General features: G+C 42.1%; 1 protein-coding gene and 1 long non-coding RNA gene across 2 annotated transcripts in view; one reads left to right on the plus strand and one right to left on the minus strand.

The window, feature by feature from the left end:
* Nucleotides 1-4,187, minus strand: part of DCHS1 (dachsous cadherin-related 1) — a 35,248-nt gene extending 31,061 nt beyond the window's left edge. Inside the window, exon 1 of the mRNA XM_082682922.1 lies at nucleotides 3,908-4,187. The gene's annotated coding sequence lies outside the window, so the exon portion shown is untranslated. The remainder of the gene's footprint in view (nucleotides 1-3,907) is intronic.
* A 136-nt stretch (nucleotides 4,188-4,323) lies between these two features.
* Nucleotides 4,324-6,843, plus strand: LOC309840678. The gene is made up of 4 exons (XR_014298740.1): nucleotides 4,324-4,387; nucleotides 4,953-5,050; nucleotides 6,393-6,559; nucleotides 6,715-6,843. It is a non-coding gene; the product is annotated as an uncharacterized lncRNA (long non-coding RNA).
* The last annotated feature ends 12,650 nt before the right edge of the window (nucleotides 6,844-19,493 follow it).

Consider the following 19,493-nt stretch of genomic DNA (forward strand, 5'->3'; position numbering starts at 1 on the left):
CTAGATCTGAGGATGGGAAGGGGCTAGCCAGAAGAAGAGGGGAATAAAGGGCTTTTTTGGGCAGAGAGCAGTGTGAGCTAAAGGCCAGAAGCATGGAAGAATATAGTGTCTCTGAGGAACTACAAGGAATTCGGTATGGCTAGAACTTGCAATGTGAGGAAGGTAGGGAAATGAGACAGATGATGAGGCTGGGGAAGCTGGGCAGAGTCAGATCCTGAGGGATCCCATAAGCCTCAATAAAGTAGAGAGTTCACCCAAGACAATGGAAAGATACTGCAGAATACTGTGTAGGGAATGCATGGCTGGACTTGCACTTTAGAGAGATCCCTCTTGCTGCAATGAAACAAAACAAAACAAAACAAAACAAAACGGACTGGAAGTGGGAAGAGCAGAAGTCTAGGGAGAAAAGTTAGGAGACTCTTGCAGTAATTTATGTGGAAGAATGGTGAGGTGAGTGAGTAGCTGGGGCCAGAGAGAGCTGAAAAGGAGGTAGGACCAGCAGGTTCCGGTGACTTTTTGGGTTGGAAAAAGACATGTGGTGAAGGATCTGGGTGCAGTTAATTTATGAATGTGTATCCTAATAACTGAGTAGAGACGGTGGTTTGAGGGAGGAAGGAATGAGTTCAGGTTTGGACATTTAGGGGCTTGTGAGCTATCTAGCAAAGATCATGTAGGAAGCAGATATGGAGGTCTGGAGGTCAGAAGAGAGGTCTGGAAGAGGTAGATATTTGGGAATCATCAGACTATACGCGTGATAAAGCCCTGGAAATAAATGTGATGGATTATCTAGAGCAGTGTCTACAGTGAGAAAATGAGGAGATCCAAGTCAGAACCCTAAGGAATGGTAAGATTTAGGGGCTCCCCAAAGGAGCCCTCAAAGCAGAGTGAAAAGGAATAGTGAGGAGGAACTCTGGGTGAGAGATGCACGGACCCTACCTTATTGTAATCATCTGTTTATCTGCCTGTCTCCTCCACTGAGGTTTAAACTTCCTGAGGGTAGGAATAGTGTCTTCTCTCATAGTATTCCCCTCATCTAGCAGTGTGGTTGGCCCTTGAGAGCTCACTAAATGTGGACAGAATAAAATGGTGTCTCAGAAGCCAAAAGACAAGAGTGGCTCAAAGAGAAAAGAATGATCAACAATGTCGGACCATGCCAAGGGGTCAAGCAATTGATGACTTTTGAAAAGAACTCTAGTTTTGGCAGGGGAGAAGTCACTTTCTCTTAGGAGAGCCATTATACTAACTAGAAGGGCAGGAAAGGGGAAGTGGGAACAGCTCCATGCAGAAGACACTTTCACAGTGAAGCAATGTGAAAGATCTCTTTTCAGACACTCCTTGGCCACTCTTTGTCCCACTGTTCTCAAAATCTCAACCCACAAAGTCTCAACCCAAATTCTCGACCACACCAACTCATTGGCTTAGCTCACTGGGGATTACCGAGTTTAGGGAGGCAGGAGAGACTGGAGGCTCTGTGTGTGCTCAAAGGGAGAAACTAGAGACATGGATAAGACACAGCATAGCCAGTTGAGTGAGGTCCCCATGGAGGTGGGAGGGGATGGGTAAAGTAGTCTTAAATAGAAGAGACACCTCTTCATAATTTTAGGAAAGGCGAAAAGACTGAGGAGAATGCAGATAAATTTGAGGAAGTAGGCAAGAAGCTAAGGGAATTCAAACTGGATGGCCTCACACTTTTCTCAGTGAGTGAGACCAGGTTATCTACTCTTACTGCCTCCCTCAATGAATGAGACAAGGTTATCTACTCTTACTGCCTCCACATCCATTCTTCCACTGAGCCCTGCTGACCCCACTGCCTACACAACTCTTGAAACCATCTACTTTCCCCTCTGCTGTCACCACTCCAGTTCAGGCCAGCTCTCTCTCCTCCTGGCTTCCTGCAACAGCCAACCATCCTCCTTTTCAGAGCCAATCTCTGAATGAACCAGTAGATTGAGTATTTAATCTGCTAGGGTGAGAGATGTGAGGTATGTGAGGTTAAGGGGTATGAAGAAAATAGAAATTTTCTCATCTATTTATTTATGGAGGGCCAGTTGGTAGAATATATAGAAGAATCCATCACCTGGTGTAGTTGGGAATTTGGGCTGAAGCTTTGTGGGATGGGTGCACTCAAAGACCATAAGACAAAGAATGGCCAAGGAGTGTCCGAAGGGATAGTCTTGGGTGTGTAAACTGGAAGGAAAGTACAAAGTCAGAAAGGGGCAGATCGGGAGAAAGCAAAGATGTCAAGGGCAAGAGGCCATTATGAGGTTGAAGAGTAAGTGTAATGGGAGTGAGGGCATTTGAGAGCTGGAAGGACATAGGAAACTACCAGCAGAGAGTGGAATGAAGGAGTTTACAGTTTTAGAGATGGACCAGTTCTACAAAGTGGTCCTGGGAGGGAAGAAAACGTTAAGGAGCTAAGGAGCTCAGAAAACTGTGAGGCTGGGATAAGAGAAGAACACTTAGCATCATGGCAGGGTATAGGGTGAGGGAAAGACTGATTTAGGTCTCCAGTTTTCAGGGAATAAGAGGTTAAGCCTGGGAGGTCTATGGATGAGAAGGAGCAATGGTGTGAGCATCATAAGTTAATGGGAACTTGTTTAGCAATTGCGACACCTCACTCCTGGTGTATACATGTTATGGGAAAGTGTATCTCCTGTGGGTTGTACAAGTGAGTGTGTGGTCAGGGTGATTGCAACACAGCCTTCTGTTAGTGTCACGTCTCTGGGGCACCTGCTATGTATAAACAGCTCTGAGAAGTATAACCCAGATGATGGTCTGGCTGTAACTGTTTCCAGTGGATGTGCATTGCTGTGTCAGTGTCTCCAGGGAGGTGCTGGCAGCAATAGTGTCTCCGGTGGTATGTGTTGGCCTTGACAATGAACCTGGGGGAAGGTGTTGGCTGCACCAATTCTGCAGTGGGTGTTTGTTGTTCTGAGAGCATCATCTGTAGGTGTGTGTTGTTAGATCTGACACTGCTTTCTGGGGATGTGTGATGGCTGTGAAGTCATTTCTTGTGGATATGTATTTCCTAGGACTGTGTCCCTTGTGGGTTGAGTATGGCTATGAATGTGTCCCCTGTGAGTATTTGAGGAGTTGACATAAGTAACAATATTTTTCTGGCCTATGACCCCATGGCTGCGGGCCCAACCCACGCCACACTGAGTTCATTGTGACTTTAGACCTCCATCCCCCCCCTCCCCCCATGTGGGTCCAGGCCTGCAGTGACCTCCCTCTGTCCCCTGAACAAGATTCTGATCTAGGCGTCCTGGACACAAACTCAGAGCACCAGTCTGGGTGACTCACCTCCACTTCAGGCTTTGCCTGTATCTCCTCTGTTTCTCTTTACTTCTCTCCCTTAGTTTCTTTGTCTCTGTCTCACTTCGTCTCTGTCACACACCCATCCTCCACATTCTGACACATGGCTCCCACAGACGCAGACAACACACACACACACACACACACACCCTCCCTGGGACTTGCTCACCATGACACACACTCATTCTGACCCCCACACCCTCCGAGTGACACGCACTTATACACACAACCAGGCAGATACACACGGACACACAACCTCCCAGTGACACGCACTGACTCACACCCTGCCCATGCACTCACACTCGGAGTAGCACACACACCCTGCCCGCTCCCCGCACCCATACCCCCCTCACACTTTCACGCCGCCGCACACCCGACTCCACTCGATGACACACGCAACACAAAGACCCCCAGGCCCTGCCCCCACGCTCACGTTCACGTTCGCCCTCGTCCCGCAGGCCCAGGCCCCCCCTCCCCCATTGTCTCCGACTCAGAACAAAGCCCCCGGCTCCACCGCCGCCGCCGCCGCCCGGGAGAGGCCACTGGGCCGGGCGGGCGCGGCCGGACGGGCCGGGCGGGCGCGGGCACTGACCTCCGCGCGGCGCGGGCTCCCTCGCCCGGTCCTGGGGCGCCGTCCGGCCGCGGTCAGCCCCCCGGGCAGCGCCCGCCCGCGCGGGGCCTGGGGCCGCGCATCGTCCGCTGCCGCTGTCTCCGGGCCCGCGATCAGCTCTGGGCAGCCGGCCGTCGGTCCGTGCGCCCCTGGCCGTCGGTCTGTCTTTCCCCCTCCGCCGCCGCCGCGGGGGCGCCGCCTCCTCCACAGCCGCCCCGCGGAGGATGCGAGATTCGCCGCCGCGGCCCCGCGCCCCCTCCCCTCCCCTCCCCCGCCCTCCGCGCGGTAACCCGAGCCCCCGCCCCTCCGCCCGCGGAGCCCCCGCCCCCGCCCCCACCCGCGCTCCGCGCCGAGGCCCCCCCACCGCCCGCCCGTCCTCCCTCCGCCCCTCGACTTCCCGGCCCCAGTCCCCGGCGCCGGATCTGGCCCCAGCACCGCGCGGTCCTCACGTCCCCGCTCTCGGTCAATTCCCCCGGTCCTCTCCTCCCATCCCAATCTCGACATCCTCTCCCTTGTCCCCTTCTTCCATCTTTCCCAGCCCCTATTCCCCCGTCGTCCCCTCTTCTCCCTCATCGTCCCGTTCTCCCTCTTGCCCAGCCCTTCTCGCTCCCACCCTTTTCTCTCTGCCTCGTCTCCCTTTCTCCCCATCCCCTTCTTCTCACCCCTTCTCCTCACCCATTTCTCGCCACCCCCCTCTTCCCATCCCCTGTCCTCAGTCCTCTCCCCCCAGCGTCTTGTGTGTCAAATTCTCATCTCCTTTCTCAGCCCTTCTCTTACTCTCGGCTTTCTTCGCATCTCCCCATCCCCTTCTGTCCTTCCCTTCTCTTCCCTTTCTCCCCAACCCTTTCTCCCCTGTCTCCTCCTCATCCCCCGTTCCTCCCCCTTTCTCCCCATTCCCTTCTGTCTTCTGTCTTTTCTCTATCCTCCTCTTTCCCCCATCCTCTTCTTCCATCTTAATCTTTCCGTACCCTCCAAGTCACTTCTGTTTATCTCATGCTCTATTCCTTTTCCCTTTTTTGTTGCTTAGCCCTCTTTGCCTCCCCTCTTCTCTCATCCCAAATTTGAGGCTCCAAATTGGAAGGAAGGTATTGGAAGGAAGAGATTTGCAGCTGCTGGTCTAAAAGGGTATATAGTCCCCAGAAAAGGAAAATGAGATGGAAGCTGGGCAGGGAGTGGGGAAGGGGCCTGAAGGTTAACTTGGGAGAGAAAATGGGAAGATGTGAAGTCAGACAGAGCTGGCGAGTATCAAAGAACTGGAAGAGTTTGGCCTTTCCCCTTCTGTCCTTCCTTATGACCCTGAGTAGGTTGCGAGTCCAAAGGTATTCTGGATTTGAGAGGTGTACAAATGGTACAAAGAAATCCAGAACTTCTGAGAAAAGAAAACAAAGTTTCAGCTAAAGCAGAAGAGGTGTGATTTTGAAAGGGAGGAGTGAAGGAGAAGCTGGAGTCCTTGAAAACATCCAGGTTTCTGGCTTGGGCAGCTAGCTGGGTGGATGGTAGTGACTTTTGCTGTGCTATAGAAAAAAGGAGCAGGAGTAGCTTGCAGGGGATTTATATAAATACGATGACTTTTGCTTTGGGCAGCTGACTTTAAAATGCTTGTTGGGTAGGTAGGTTTGTAGCTTAGAAGAGTGGTCTGGGATGGGCATAAATATTTGGGAGTCATCTGCAAATACCGTATAAACTTGAATATAGGGTGAGGCTTTGCTTTTTTGTTTTTCCAAAATCTTCCCTCAGGAAAGAAGAAGTAACCTTATATTTGAGTCCTTCCAAAGTCTCTCATATTACAGGGTTTGCTCTCATTTATTTTGAACAACAAACCACTGGATAGGACCGTATGGTATGGTGACTAAGCTTGTGGACTCTGGAGCCAGACTGCCTGGCTTGGGGTCCAGACTCTGCCATTTACAAGCTTTGTGGCTTTTGAAAAATTACTCAACTTTTCTCTGCCTCAGTTTTCTCATCTATAAAGTGGGGCTAAAGGATTAAATTATTTAATATATGTAAAGTGTCATGTACCTGGCGCCTAGTAGTTGCTCAATAAGTGCTATTTTTACTCTTTGGGCAGCATAGATTAACCTGAAATGTCCTCAGCAATGCTAGCTTGGATGCTTGTGTAGGTCACTTGCCATGGCATCTATTGTCAAAGAAATTTAACACGGCTTTGGTAACTATTCTTGGTAGTATGACCTCACAACTGCATGTGTTGGATGTCTCTAAATATGCTTTTTAAGATTGCTTTAAAAAGTAATACAGTAGTACTTGGGAGGGGCTTCTGGTGTACTGGAAGTGTTCTATTTCTTGACCTAAGTGATGTTATATGGGTGTTTCAGTTTATGACAATTTCTTGGTACGTCCTTTTCTGTATGGATGTTATACTTCAATTAAAAGAATAATAATTAAAATTATTTTTAAAAGACAATAATACAGTAAGTGACTTTTAGAGGTCATTAACATACTCTTGCAGGATGCAGGCCAAAACCCAACTGCCTTGGTGTGATGCAAATGGCCCTTGTGACTTGGGATAAAGTTTCCAGTGGCTGAATCATATGTGGATTCAAATTGTGCTGTGTCCTATTCCAAACTCTTCACTTGGACTGGAGAAAAAGAAGGTCATCAATTTTGAGAAAATGGGTAAGATGGCTAAAAGTGACCCTACTAATAAAAAAGACACTGCTTTGGGGATGCATGTTTTGAGTATGCATAAAATGGTCTACTGAGTTATGAGAATGGAAAAAAGCAAATTTGGGCACCTCAGTGGCTCAGTTAGTTTTTTGCCTTTGGCTCAGGTCGTGATCCCCAGGGTCCTGAGATTGAGCCCATCAGCTTCTCCCTCTGCCTCTGCCCCTCCCCTTCCCCTGTTAGTGTTCTCTCTCTGTTTCTCCCTCAAATAAATAAGAAAATTTTTAAAAAGAAAATTTATAAATCAGTATTTTCTATATGAATTTAAATATATGTTTAATAAATTAACAAATAGAAATAGACTTTTTGACTTTCATACTTATCTCTAAAGATATAAGGTTGGTCAAAAACGTTTTTGGATTTTCTCATTGGGAAAGTGAGGTGTCATTTGGCACCTAAGGTGCCAACCCAACCAAGGTTTGGGTTACCTTATATGGTAAATGTGACAAATGGTAAGAGAAGTTAAGGGAGTGAATATGATTGCTCAGGGGCAGCATGTACATTGGGAAGAGAAGAGTGCTTAAGACAGATCCTGAGGAGCTCCAACACTTAAAGGTTGAAAAGAGGAGCAACAGCTTTCAAAGAAAAGTGAGGAGTGGCCAGAGAGGGAAAAGGAAGAAAGGGAGGAAGTGATCTTGGGGACAATGGGGTAGGTGGAGTGGTAGGTGTGGAAACTAGTTGGCACTGAGTTAAAGAATGAGCGAGGAGTGAGGGACTGAAGACTTGGAATACAGCCTGCTCTTTAAAGAGGTTTGACTGCAGGCAAGGAGAGAGACCTATAGTAGGGGGAGGGTAGACAGGTATTTTAGGAGGTCAGAAGTTTTCAAACGGGAGAACTTAGATGTATTCCTTGCTTCCTTTATCTACTGAAGACACATGCAAATGTCCACTATATGCCAGCTTTATACTTCAGATACATAGCTAAGATATGACTAAAGAGTAAGCTGTGAAGACAGATCTGCAAATTGGCACTGGGGAGCATAATGATAGAGGAAAGTATGGGATTATGGACAGAGAGGGGATTTCTCATCCAGCCCAGGGTTGGGATGTCAGCCAGTGGTGTCACAAAGATGATACTGGAACTGGATCTTGTAGGATGAGTAGAAGCATAGCAAATGGAGAGGTCAGAGAAAAGACTTGAGGGCAGAATAAACAGCAGGACCATGTAAAAAATCACAACAGCATGCAAGAAAGTAGTTTCTGGTCATGGAGGTTGGTGTACAGGTGGTAGTGGTGGTGGTCCTGACTAGACTGAGTTACCTGGAGTGTAGGGTATATGGGCTGGTGTGAAAGGAGAAACCAGGAAAAGTAAATGGGTCCAAATCATGGAGGTTATTATATGTCATACAAAGTTTCCAGGCTCTGAGGAGCCATGGTAAGTTTATTTAATACAGGAAATGAAATGATTAAGTTTTGTGACATCAACATCATTAGGGCTGTAATACTGAGGATCAAAGGAGACCAAATAGGAGCTAGTTTCAGTTGCTCAGCTTATGTTTTATGAGAGTCTAACTAAGTGATAATAGGATTAGGAAAGAGGAGTAAGACATGAGAGAAATTACAGACTGACTGACTAGGAGTAGTGACATAGGAGGATTCTAAGATGTTTTCCATGTTCTTGGGTCATATAGTAGTGGTGTTCTTCATAAAGTTGGGAGAACATAGGAAGGGCAAGTTTGTGAGGAGAGAAATAAGATAATAATGAATTTGGTTTTGGAAATGATGAGTTTAAGATATATGTGAAATGACCAAATGAAGATGTCTAGCAGGTGGTTGAATATAAAATTTGGAACTCAGAAGAGACTGTTGAGTTGAGGATAAATATTCCAGAGCCACCAGTCTAGAGGGGGTTACATGAAACCATGAGAATGGATATGGTCACCTATGGAGAATATGTAGTTCAAAGAGGGTCTGTTAAGGTGTGCGTTACAGAAGAAGATTTCACAGGAAAGATTGTGAAGAAGCACCTGGCAAGGTAAGAATTAAACAAGAGGACAGTGTCCAATATATTATCATACAAGTCAAGGATAGAAGCAGCTATAAGAGTGAGAATTGTTGGGTGCTTGGGTTGCTCAGTTAGTTAAGTGTCAGCCTCTGGCTCAGGTTATGAGCCCAGGATAGAGTCCCGCATTGGGCTCCCTGCTTAGCGGGAAGTCTGCTTCTCCCTCTGTCCCTGCCCCTAGCTCATGTGTGCTCTATCTCTCAAAAATAAATAAATAATTTTTTTTTTTTTTAAAAGAAGAAGAATTGTCAACAGGGTAAAAATACAATACAATACAATACAAAAATACAATTAGATTTTGGAACTAGGGTATAGCTGATGACCTCAGTGATCAGAAGAGAAGAGGTGAAGAACAAACCTGGAGGCACGACTTTTCTTCAATTCAAACTGTACTACAAAGCTTAGTAATCAAAACAGTAAGGTACTGACATGAAAACAGACATATAGATCAATGGACAGAATAAGGAGGCCAGAAATAAATCCATATGTATGTTGTCAATTAATTTTCAACAAAGAATATACAATGAGGAAAGGATATTTGGGGAAACTGGATATCCACATGCAAGAGAGTGAAAATGGGACACTCACTAGCTTATACCATACACAAAAATCAACTCAAAATGGACTAAATTCTTGAGTGTAAGACCTGAAACCATAAACTCCTAGAAGAACTTCAACACAGAGAGTAAGCTCCTTGACATTGGTCTTGGCAGTGATCTTCTGGATTTGGTGTCAAAAGCAAAGGCAACAAAAGCAAAAACAAACAGTGAAAGGAATCATCAACAAAATAAAAAGGCAGCCTATGGAATGGGAAAAAAATATTTGCAAACCACATATCTGTTAAGGAGTTAATATACAAAACATACAAGAAACTCACACACTTTAAAAGCAAAAAACCCATAACATCATTTAAAAATGGGCAAAGGACCTTAATAGATACTTTTCCAAAAAAGACATACAAATGACCTCCAGGTATGGGAAAAGATGCTCAACATCATTAATCATCAGAGAAATGCAAATCAAAATCACAATGAAATATCACCTCACACCTGTTAGGATGTCCTTTATCAAAAACCAAAAGGAGGGGTGCCTGGGTGGCTCAGTGGGTTAAAGCCTCTACCTTTGGCTCAGGTCATGATCTTAGAGTCCTGGGATGGAGCTCCAAATCGGGCTCTCTACTCAGCAGGGAGCCTGCTTCTCCCTCTCTCTCTCTCTCTGCTTGCCTCTCTGCCTACTTGTGATCTCTGTCTGTCAAAGAAATAAATAAAATCTTAAAAACAAACAAACAAACAAACAAGGGACAGCAAATGCTGGTGAGGAGAAAAAATGAACCCTTGTGCACTGTTGGTGGGAATATAAACTGGTATGGCCGCTATGGAAAACATTGGGGGTTCCTCAAGAAATCAGAAATAGAACTGCCACATTATCCAGCATTCCACTTTCGGGTATATATCTGAAGGAAAGGAAATCATTATTTTAAGGAAATAACTGCACCCCATGTTCATTGCAGCAATATTGACAAAAGCAAAAACATGGAGACAATCGAAGTGTCCATCAGCAGATAAGCAGATAAAGAAAATGTCGTATAGATAGATAATGGAACACTATTATTTAGCTTTAAAAACGAAGGGAATCCTGCTGCTCATGGCCACATAGATGAAAATGGAGAGCATAGTTCTAAGTGAAATAACCCATATAGAGAAAGACACACTGCACTGTATCGCTTACATGTGGAATCTTAAAAAAAAAAAAAAAAATGAGCTCATAGAAACTTGCAGGATGATGATTACCAGGAGGTGAGGGATAGGAGAGATGGGGAGAGATTGGTAAAAGATGCAGGCTCTCAGGAGACAAAGAAGTTCTGAGGATCTAATGTTCAACATGGTGACTATAGTTGATAATACTGTATTGTATAAATGAAATTTGTTAAGAGAAAGAAAGACAGGGCTGGGTGGCTCAGTCGGTTAAGTAGCTGTCTTCTGCTCAGGTCATGATCCCAGGACGCTGGGATGGAAACCCACAGTAGGGTCCATTCAGCAAGGAGTCGGCTTCTCCATCTGCCTCGTCCCTCCTACTCATTCTCTGTCTCAAACAAACAAATATTAAAAAAAAAAAAAAAAAAAGAAAGAAAGAAAGAAAGAAAGAAGAGGGGAAAGAAACCAGGCCACAGAGAAAGGAGGAGGGAGTGGAGGTAAACTGTAGTGAAAATAGATGGCAAGTGAAAGAAAACCAGTTGAATTCACTGAGGAAAGCAGGGCAGAGTTTTTGGCTCATGGTACAAAACCTGGGAGATGACTGGCAAGCAGAATGGGAACACAAATACCATCAAGACTTTTTCTGTGTCTCTAGTTTCTGTTTTTCATTTTACTTTTTTTTTTTGCTTTATTTTTGCCTATGGATTTTTTTTTTTTATTTTGGAGTAATTTTAGATTTATAGAAAAGTTACAAATATAGTTTTGAGAATTCCCATATATCTTTCATCCTCTAATGATGATAACCTTCATTTCTCTAATGATAACATCTATATAATTATGATACATTTGTCAAAAATAAGAGGTTAAATAACATTGGTACATCACTATTCACTGAACTCCAGACTTTATTCTGATTTCACCAGTTTTTTTTCACTAATGTTGTTTTTCTATCCCAAGAATCAATTCAGGATACCACATTACATTTAATCTTCATGTTTAGTTAGTCTCCTTTGGTCTGTGACAGTTTCTCTCTTTATTTTGCTTTGCTTTGTTTTGCTTTTTTGGTTTGTTGTTTTTGTTTTGCTTTTTTCATGACTTTGACGGTTTTGAAGAGTACTGGCCAGGCATTTTGAAGAACATCCCTCAGTTTGGGTTTCTCTGATGCTTTCCTTATGATTAAACTGGGGAGGAGTACCGTGGAGGTGAAGTGACAGGCTCATTCCATTATATCAGGGGATACATGATAGCAATATGAATTATCACAGGTGATATTAACTTTGATCACTTGGCTAAGGTTGTGTCTTCCAAGTCTTTCTACTGCTAAAGCTTCTTTTCCCCCCCTTCTTTCCATATTCTGTTCTTTGAAAGTGAGTTTATTTTTCTCTCTCTTTTTTTTTTAAAGATTTATTTATTTATTTTAGGGAGAGAGCGAGTGCAAGGGGGGAGGTGTAAGGAGGGAGAGTCTTAAGCAAAGGGGCTCAATGTGGGGGCTGGACATGGGGCTCAGTCCCAGCCCTCTGATATCATGGTTTCAGCTGAAACCGAGGATTGGACGCTTAACCCCACTGTGCCACTCAGGTATCCCTGAAAGTGAGTTTCTAAGTCCCATAATCTGAGGGGGGGAATTAAGCTCCCCCCTGGGAGGGGGGGCATCTGATACATATTGTAATATATAGTATATTATTTGGAATTATTCTGTTTGGAAGATTCATTTCTTCTCCTTTCTGATGCTTTAAACTAATTTTAAAATTAAAATTAAAATCATATATATGATTAGTCCAAAAAATAGGTAGGCCTTATTAAACAGCAAAAAATTCAGAAATCCTGAAGACTCCAGATGGCCTGGAGTGACTCACATGCCCATCTAGATCAATCTTGGGAGCAGAGGCAAGAACACGTAAGAGGATCGCAGCTCCTATTTAGGATGATTGTTAAAAATGCTTTTGGCATAAACTTGCTCATTTGCCCAGGGCATGCTTTGGTTCTTCCCCTGGTTGAGTGACCTCTCATTTAGCCTTCAGATTTTAGCTGAAGCATCACTTAGGCACAGACCTCTTTCCTGAATTCTCTGACTAGGTCAGTCCATATGATGGATTCCCATGGTGATTAGTACTCCTTCTCGGTGGTGGTTATCCTAGTTGCAAGTTTCTGGCGTGTGAATACTTGATTAAATGAGTAAAGACTCCCCTAAACAGTCAGTCTGGTGTGTTCACCATTGTAGCACATACACGCCATACCTGCACACAGGTGATGTTCAATATGTGTTTGTTAAGTATATGCCTGACATGAAGGGTGCTGCTAGTCCACAATTAAGAAAGGATATTACAGATGTAGCAGAATCAGGGACAACTACTCAGTGAGTGCAGTAAGGAGAGAGAGGCAGGTAGTAGGAGGCTGGGAGGAAGAGTGGGGAAGGGAAGGACTAAGGGACAGTTGTTTGGAAAGAAACCATGGACCATCTTTGACACTGTAGGTGAGGAGCTAATGGAGAGGCAATGGCTGGTGTAGCAGGTCCCAGAGGAGAGAGGAGGGACTGGAGAAATAACCACAAATATAGCAGCAGTTGGCCTTTAATGGAAACAACGGGAAGGGAAGATGGGGGAGGATGCAGAATGTGCATGTGTGTGAGGGAATGATGGCAGTGGGGAGGAGGGTGGACAGGGTGGGGATTTGAGGCCATCAGATGATCTCATTCTCTCTGGAGGGCAGTTGGGGCATGGAGAGGCAAGATGTTAGAGATCTTCAAAAGAGTATTAAAGGAGTGGAGGCACTGTTAAGGGGACTTACAGGTCTAAAGGACGAAGGAGTTGAGAATGCTGGTGAGAGGGCAGAGGATACAGGCACGCCACACTGAAGTTCTGGCTGAAAAAGAGGGGAGGTAATTTTGTGACAACACTGAGGAAGGTAGAGTATTGTATGACAAGATGGTATGATTCTCAAATGTTGGTGTGTGTATGGAGAAGTGGCTGTCTGCATCTGGACCTTTGACCCAAGACTGGAGACTCCTTCCCCTTCTCCCCAGACATGTGGAAGGATTTGCAGAAGTGAAGAAGTACTGAAGTAAAGCCAGCCTCTTGCACAGGAAGTGGAGGCTCAGAGATATATAAAGGGGCTGAGAATTTAGGTGGTTGTCATCATGAAATGGAGGTTTCAGAACTGAAAACTTGGGAGGTAGGTCCACCATGAGAAAGGTTAAATGGCAGGGAAGCAGTGGAAGGAAAACCTAACAAGCGTAAAGAAAGAACAGATCAGTGTGGGGATGGCCAAATGAGAAAGGGAAAATGACCCAGGAGGCCTACCTTGTGAATGATGATTCTGAATGACAGAATGGGAGGCTGACAATTCTTGCTGGCTCGGTTATTCATTTGTTTCTTCTCCGTGCCAGTAGAGGCAGTGGGTGGCATCAGTGTTGGTTTCAGACTGCTCCAAACCTTAGCCCCCTGTTCAAATGCTCTGAAGCTGCAATCATCAGAGCTCTTCAGTACAGCCCAGCCCTGGAGAAACTGAGCAGGATTATTAAAGACTGGCCAGAGTCCAGGATGGTCTGAGTTGGGATCTTCCAAGACCAAGTATATTTTCCAGGCTCGGAAGGATTTCAATTCCCCATAGAGACTCTAGGAAAGAAAAAAGGAAACTCCTGATTGCCTCCACAGAGCAAGAGCCAGAGGAAGCAGAAGGGAATGGTATCTACAACACAGGTGGAGGATTCCACGTAGAGAGGAGGAAGTCCTCTGGAGTGGAAAGTAAAGAAAGCCAGTTCTCTGAATCTCAGTTCGCAGTGCTCAATTTGATGAAATTTGCCACTGTTGTCAATTAAACAAAATTGTTTCTTTTAAAGTTATTTGTATAGTTTACAACAACTTGCATGGTTCGGCAGATTTTACTACTTCTGAAGATTTCTACAGTGTCAGTTGACTCATTTGAAGTTCAGTTTAGCTTAGTCTTAGTTTTAATTTTAGTTAGTTTTAATTTATTTGCAGCTATTTCACTGAAGTCATTTTGGCGTGGCTAGCCAAAGTTCAGTGTATTCTAAGTTTTTCCTTACTTCGAATCTGTGACTTTTGGGAATGAGAACTTCTTGTGTATTTTGCTGTGCAAGTGTTAGGCAGTGACTCAAATGTAAAAAATTTTTATAAACAATCATGGTGGAGGGGTTTTATCTTCTAAAATATGTTCAATAATTTGCCTTTTTAAAAACATTTTTTGTTCATTGCAATTTTATTAATATATAGATATGGACTGAAATATGACTATACTGTATTTTCATATGGGTTGGTAGATGATATTAATAGTTACTTTAATAAGTGATAAAAATTAATTATATAAATTATATTATAATCTTAGTTCAAGATAATTATTCTAAGATATCATGATGACCATTGATAAATTGGCATCATGCAATAGTGACATCTAAGAAACATTTGTAGGATTTCTGCCAGTTCCATTTATATCACAATAGGAAGACTATACTTTAGAAGGATCTCTGCTTATCCTCATCCTTGAGTATATAGTTGTTATTACCTCTAAATAGTTTTTACTCTGATTTTATCTTTACGTTCCAGTAGTTTTATTGCAGTATGATTTATATGCCATAAAGCTCATCTTTTTAAAGTATATAATCGCAGTAGTTTTTAGTATATTCACAGAGTTTTTTAGTTTATTCACAGTGAATTTAGTAATTCACTGAGTATATTCTAATATATTCCAGAGTATTTTCATTGCCCCAAATGAAACCTCATACCCACTAGGAGTTACTCCTCATTCTTTCCTCCCCTCAACCCCAAGCAAACAATAATTTATTTTCTATATTTGTGGATTTGCCTATTCTGAATATTTCATATAAATTGAACTATACAATATGTAGTCTTTTGTGTGTGGCTTCTTTCACTTAGCATGTTTTCAAGGATCATCTTTGTTTTAGCATGTATCAGTACTTCATTCCTTTTTATGACTGAATAATATTCCATTGAATGGGTATATCAAATTTTGTTTATTCACTCATCAGTTGATAAACATTTGTTTTTTTTCCACTTTTTGGCTATTAAGAATAATGGTATGATAATTTGTATATACAAGTTTAGTGTGTACAAAGCTTTTCAGTTCCCTTGGTTATATATCTAGGAGTGAATGGCACATATTGTAAACTAAATGGTTAATGTTTTGAGGAAGTACTTGAGGAAATGTTGTCAAACTTTTCTACAGCAGCAGCACCGCTTTACATATCCACTAAGAGCGTGTGAGGGTTCTAATTTCTCTACATCCTCTCTAACACTTATTATTGTTCATCTTTTTAATTATAATCATCCTAGTGGGTCTGAAGTGGTATTTTGTTGTGGTTTTGATTTGCATTTCTCTAATGACAAATGATTTTCAGCATCTTTCTGTATGCTTATTGGCTATTTGTATATCTTCTGTGGATTCTTTCAGATTTTCCTCTGTCTTTGATTTTCTGTGGTTTATTTTCCTGTAGTTTGAATATTCTGTAGTTTTTTACAACTAATTTTTTACAGCATTTTTTTTTTTCAGTATTTATTCTGCTTGGTGTTCTCTGAGCTTTCTGGATCTGTGCTTTGGCGTCTGCCCTTAATTTCAGAAAGTTCTCAGCCAGTATTCCTTCAAATATTTCCTCTGTTCCTTTTTCTCTTTCTTGTTCTCAGGAATTCCCATTATACGTACTTTCTTATTGTTCCAGTTCTTGTTATTTTTGTTATTGTTCCATGGTTCTTGAATATTCTGTTCTTTTTACCCCCACTCTTTTTTCTCTTTAATTTTAAGTTTGGGAAGTTTGTATTAAACATATCTTCAAGCTCATTGATTCTTCCCTTGGCTGTGTCCAGTCTACTAATAAGCCCATCAAAGGCATTTTTCATTTACATTATGATGTTTTAAATTTCTAGCATTTTCTTTCAATTCTCTCTCAAGAGTTTCCTTCTCTTTGCTTACATCATTCATTTCTTCTTTCATGGTGCCCTCTTTTTCCATTAGCTTCCTTAGACATAACCATAGTTATTGAAAATTTCCAGTTCCATAATTCCAAAATCTGTGCCATATTGATGCTTGCTTTGTCTTTTCAAACTTTGTTGCCTTTTATGATGCCTTGTAATTTTTTGTTGAAACTGGATATGATGTAGAAGGAACTGAGGTAGATAGGTCTTTTGTGTGAGATTTTATGTTTATTTGCCTATGAGTTAGACAGTGTTTACTGTGTACTTTAGCTATGGTATTGAAGTCTAAAATTTCCTCTAGTTCTCTTGTTTTTGTCCTTCCTGTTGTCCTTGGGTTTCCTTAGAGACTCCTTTTTAAATAGGGCCTGAGGTTTGCAGTTCTTTTAGCTCTGATTCCTATTATTATAGAGGAACTCTATTGATGTGATGATAAGGTGTGGGGGAAGAAGAGCTATTTTATAGTCCTTTTAATGAGCTTGTGTCTGTGACTTTCACAAGTGCCTCTGAGCTTTTCTTCCCCACTTCCCACCTTAGCCTTAGGACAGGAAGGCAGGGCATAGCTGAAGTTGGATATTTCCCTTCCTCTATGTCAGTTAGGCTTTGGTAAACCCAAGTTGGTTAGGCTCTAAGAAAATAGTTTCCCTGGAGGGCAAGACTTGCTAAGGAGAATGGAGAGAGAGCTCTGTGCATCATTCAAACTGGTTATGTTTTGTGTCCTCCTGCTGGAAGCATGAGAAAATTTTCTCTGATCTTCACAATGAGAACCTGGTAGGGCTCCTAATTCTTGTCAAATAAGAAAGTGGATATATGCCTTCTTTGGAGAATTATCTGCTCAAATATCTTCTCCATTTTAAAGTTGTGTTGTCTTTTTATTTTTGGGTTGGTGAGAATTCTTGATATATTCTGAGTACAAGATCCTTATCAGATATTCTCCCATTCTGTGGATTGTCTTTTCAATCTTCTTTTCTTTTTTTTTAGAGAATTAAAAAAAATATTTTATTTATTTATTTAGTCAGAGCGGGACAGAGTGCAAGCACAAGCAGGCAAAGTGGCAGGCAGAGGCAGAGAGAGAGAAGCAGGCTCCCCACTGAGCAAGGATCCCAGTGCAGGACTGAATCCCAGGACTCTGGGATCATGACCTGAGCTGAAGGCAGTGGCTTAACCGACTGAGCCGCCCAGGCATCCCTGTCTTTTCAATTTTCTTAATGGTGTGCTTTGGATCATGACAATTTTACATGTTGGTGAAGTCTAATTTTCCTTTTGATGTGTATGCTTTTGGCATCTATCTAAGAAATCATTGTCTAATCCAAGGACAAATTTACTTCTATTTTCTTCTAACAGTTTTATAGTTTTAGCTCTTATATTTAGGTCTACATTCCATTTGAGTTAGTTTTCATATGTGGTGTGATGTAGGGGCCCAACTTTATTCTTTTATATATAAATAGTCCTAGCATCATTTGTGGAAAAGACTTATCTTTCCTCATTTAATTTTCTTTCCATCCTTGTCAAAAAATTAATTGATCCTAAATGTAGGTTTACTTCTGGCCTCAGTTCTATGCCATTGAACTATATTCTTATGCTGGTACCACACATACTTGATTACACTGTAGAATTTTTAAAATCAGGAGGTAAAGTCCTCCAGCTTTCTTTTTCTTTTTCAAGATGATTTTGGCTATTCTGAGTTCCTTAAATCAGTTTGAGGAGTATTTGCATCTTAGCAATGTTAAGTCTTCAAATTCGTGAATAGGTGATATCTTTACATTTATTTAGGCATTTTTAAAAATTTTTTAAATTTATTTAGACATTTTTAGATTTCTCTCAATGTTTTGTAGTTTTCAGTATATAAGTCTTATACTTCTTTTATTAAGTCTATTTCTAAGCATTTTTTTCTTTTCAATGCTATTGTAAACAGAATTGTTTTTTTTTAAAAGATTTTATTTATTTATTTGACAGATCACAAGTAGGCAGAGAGGCAGGCAGACAGAGAGGGGGAAGCAAGCTCCCTACTGAACAGAGAGCCTGATGCGGGGCTCGATCCCAGGACCCTGAGATCATGACCTGAGCCAAAGGTAGAGGCTTAACCCACTGAGCCACCCAGGAGCTCTCAGAATTGTTTTCTTAATTTCTTATTTAGATTGTTCCTTGATAGTGCCTAGAAATAGAAATGATTTTTGTGTGCAATTAATTTTTGTATACCAATCTTGCATTTTGAGAACTTGCTCTACTCATTTATTAGTTTTAATTTTTTTTAGTGGATTCTTTGGTAATTTCTATATATAAGTTCATATTACTGCAAATAGAAGTAGTTTTACTTCTTCCTTTCCAATACAGATGTCTTCTATTTCTTTTTATCTAATTACTCTGGTGGACCCTCCAAAGCAATACTGAATAGAGTAAGAATAGACATTCTTGTCCTGTTCCTGTTTTTAGAGACAAACATCCAGTCTTCTCCTTTAATTTTTTAAAGATTTATTTATTTGAGAAAGAGAGAGAGAGGAAGAGAGAATGAATGGGAGGGGCAGAGGAAGAGGAAGAGGAAGAGAGAAATCCAAGCACACTGAGCATGGAGCCCAACACAGGGTTTGACCCCGTGAACCCAAGATCATGACCCAAGCTGAAACCAAGAGTCAGAGCCCAACCCATGGTGCCACCCAAGTGCCCCGTATCCAGTCTTCTAATATTAAGTATTATGTAAGCTGTGAGTTTTTCATACATGTTCTTTTTTATGTTGAGAAAATTCCCTTTATTCCTAGTTTATTGAATATTTTTATAATGAAAATATGTCAGATTTTGTCGAATGCTTTTTGTGTGTCTACGGAGATAACCATGTGGTTTTGTTTTTTTATTCTATTGATATATTACATTACTCACGTTTAGAATGGCAAACTAACCTTATATTCTGGGAAAAACACCACTTGGTAATAGCGTAAGGTTCTTTTTCTATGTTGCTGGATACAGTTTGCTAGTATTTTGTTGAGGAATCTTGCATCTAAATTCTTAAGGGATATTGATGTATGTGTGTTTGTGTGTGTCCGCACACGCGTGTGTTTTGTTTTTGTTTTGTTTTGTTTTGGTGAGGTCTTTCTCTGGTTTTAGTGTCAGGGATAATACTGGCCTAGATAATACTGATTTAGAAAGTGCTGTTTTTGACTGTCTTAATTCATAGATTGGTTTATCAGCTTGATCAAGTGAGTATTATGTACTTGTTTTAGGTATGTGGATCCTAAGTGTCTGAAATGAGTACC

The sequence above is a fragment of the Mustela nivalis genome (genome assembly GCF_964662115.1).
Source record: "Mustela nivalis genome assembly, chromosome: 9".
NCBI classification, from domain to species: Eukaryota; Metazoa; Chordata; class Mammalia; order Carnivora; family Mustelidae; genus Mustela; species Mustela nivalis.